This window comes from Taurulus bubalis (genome assembly GCF_910589615.1).
Source record: "Taurulus bubalis genome assembly, chromosome: 8".
NCBI classification, from domain to species: Eukaryota; Metazoa; Chordata; class Actinopteri; order Perciformes; family Cottidae; genus Taurulus; species Taurulus bubalis.
Genome location: NC_136596.1, coordinates 14,011,431 through 14,014,722, shown reverse-complemented (window position 1 = coordinate 14,014,722; position 3,292 = coordinate 14,011,431).

The window sequence follows — 3,292 nt, the reverse complement described above, 5'->3', positions numbered from 1 at the left end:
TCATTGTGAACTATACAACTTGACTACCCAGAACACTCTTGCACACGGATACACACACAACCAGCTGATGAATGTGAACTGCTGAACCTTTTAATTTATTAACAATGGCAGAGATGTTTACCATTTTCAAGTGGAGAGAAGGTATTTTATTTTGAATGGGCTGAGTTTTTTTTCTGAATATTCTTCTTTTTTTTTTTTTTTTTGCGTGTGTGTATGTGTAAGTAGACCTTCAGGCCATTGAGTCAATGCACTTTCCTTTTTAAAAACACAACTTTCCTTATCAGCCAAAGTGTTCAATGGAGCTTTATAATAACTTGTTTGTTTATCATGGAACTGAAAAAAACAAACTCAAAGCAACCTTTAACATTTACCCACCAATCGTATTATTTATTATGTAGTAAATAAAAACCAAATTAATTGGATTGAGTCTGAAAACGGAACACAATCCATTAGATACACACAAGCCAAAAGGAAATTCTGAAAATAAATTGCATTGTCCCTGAAATGAGACCACATTCGATTGGTACAGAAAATTTAACAAGATGGATTAAACAAGCTCAGGTCAAAGGGAAATAATGAAAATACATGCAATAATCAAACGGCAATATTAAGCAAAAAATTATAATCATGTAGTGTAAAACAGTGCCAATGTGTTGGCTATAAAAGATTATGTGACGCAAAACACCTATATTTAAAGACCAAGTCATAAGCCATATTCATATTGAAATTTTTAACATTCAAAAATGCCGTTAAATAGACAAATTACTACTATGTAGGCCATTACTCCTTTCTATCAATCCTCACACACATCTTTTAGCTTTTTAGTTTGTATCAACTGAATCTTTAACTGGAAAACCTCTCCTCTTCGTGCAGCTGTAAAACTAAACTTCAAGACTTTAAGCACCTTTTTTATGGATTCCTACATGGACTTACTGGATTTCTTTTTTTCTTTTTTGTATTTTATCGCTTCAGTGATGGTTTCTCAAGTGTTGTTCACAGGTGCAGCACAAATATAAATGTATATGACATTTCTTTTAGGTTTTCTTAAATATGATTGAATGTTTTACCTTTCATCTGCCTCATTCATGAGCTTTTCATTAGCATTATTGCTAAACCCATGTTTAGATAGTGTAAAGGGTGCCTTTATAGAGTAAGTAACCTGGCTGCACAGTAGTGAGAAGCAACATGTACAATACAGATCATATAGCAGCTGTAAGGTATACAGATTTATAAAGTGTGTGTAATCTTTGAACGGTTGTTTGGATGTGAGCAGGGCTCCCCCACTGAGCAATGATAACCTATCTGTGACTGTGTGTGTGACTGTGTGAGTGTACGTCTGATCATGGGAGACGGAGGGATCCTCTGGAGGACAACGACCCTGTTGCCTTTTAACCACTCTACTGTTAAAAAGAGAAAAAGAACGAAAGAAAGGGTTTTCAAGCCCTTGCCTTTTGTTCAACAGATGCTTTGAAGATGCACAGCCTGAGATTTAATTGGAACTGAGCTTTGTAAATATGGTGTTAAATGTTATAACTCAAACAGTATGTGTAATAGAAATGTCAAACAGGTTGTGAATAGTGTCTGTCTTTACTGTGTTTCTGTTTTTGTCAATTGCTAAGTTGTTTGGAAACTCAGCATTTGTTATAAAATTGCCAATTAAACAAACATTTATGCTTTGTGATAAAATACATTAAATGTTTTGCTTCCAGCAGTAGTGAGAAGATAATGGAATTTGAATACAAATGTATTGTATTCAATGGGTTTGCGTTTTTGTTCTTATATGGTTATACAATTTCACCGCTTGGGGGCAGCCTAGTGTTGTTGAGTAATCTCCTACTCTTCTTAGCACAAATCCACATTTCCATACATACGATTCTGAAATGAAGACTGTTCATTGATTCCAAGTGACAATGTCTTAAAGTATGTAACTTTTATATTAAAATGAATATTGTCAGTTTTTACAACGGGGTTAGCTTTTGGTCCACGAACAAAATCCCCCTCAAACTAGCCTAAAAATAACCGTTTCACTGTTTGTCACCATTTAAGCCATCAACACAGAGGGAAGGGGCCACTGTCTTGGGGGGGGGATTGTAATGAGCCTCTGGAGAGCCACTTAACGCTGTTAGATGTACAGTGATCATGTATGGCGAGATGGAGTGCAGCAGTTGCTTTTACTTGTAGACATTATGGATGAGAGATAAGAAGTTGCAATAAGAAATGTATGAAATTATCACCACGAGAGGCACGGTTCTAAAGTCCGCCGTAAATTTACATATGCCAGATTAACACGAGGCACACTGCCAAGTGAGACGGATGGTTTCTGTGTGTGCTAGTGTGTGAAGAGCCTTCACAAAACTGTCACTGTCTAAAGACATTTGGTGCAATCCTCACGGCCCACAGCCACCATATGGCTCAGATAGGGAATTTACTTGTCCATAAAATGGTTTCTGACCATGAAGACTCTCACCGCTCCCACACACTTTACACCATTTTGGAAATGAGAGAGGACAGATTGGTGTGACACAGTTAGCAGGCAGAACGATGCACATGAGGACAGCAGCTCCTTCTGACACCAGGCGTCTGCCTTAAGGAGAAAACACAAAGGCACGCACGGCATCATCCTCATTGTTTATATGTGTATATATATACATATATATATATTTATATATGTGTGTGTGTATGTATATATACGCATGCATATACTGTATGTGTATATATATATATATATATATATATATATATATATATATATATATACATACATTCAATTATTTATTTTTTTAATCCTTTGATTATGGGTGGACTGAGCATGCTTTACAGCTGAGTTTTAATTATGTAATACTCAGGCTTTTGAACTGTGCAAATACAATTAGAGAAATGCCAAGGCTAAAAATATGACACTGCAGAGACGTGCGTGTGCTGGATTGTAGGCGGTAGCCTTTACGCTATTGCAATACATTCTAGTGCCCTCATTTACTGTATTTTATGCTCTATTATTAATTTTACACCAAAAATCTAGCAGGTTAACAAAATGACCGCACTCTGCATTTGAAAAAACTGAATTTGAGGGGAAAACACAGTATCAACATGCAAAATGTGTTCAGCTTCTCAAATCACCATTTGTTAATAATATCCTTGAAATATAATAAACTCATTTAGAATGTAATACAGTTAAATGTGTGATTTAAAAGTAGCTTAATCACTCAAGATCATAAATAACTCGATCAAAATCTGATGCGGCATTAAACGCTATGTTAAGCTAGGCTAGTTTTAGCATTACTGACGTTAGTTT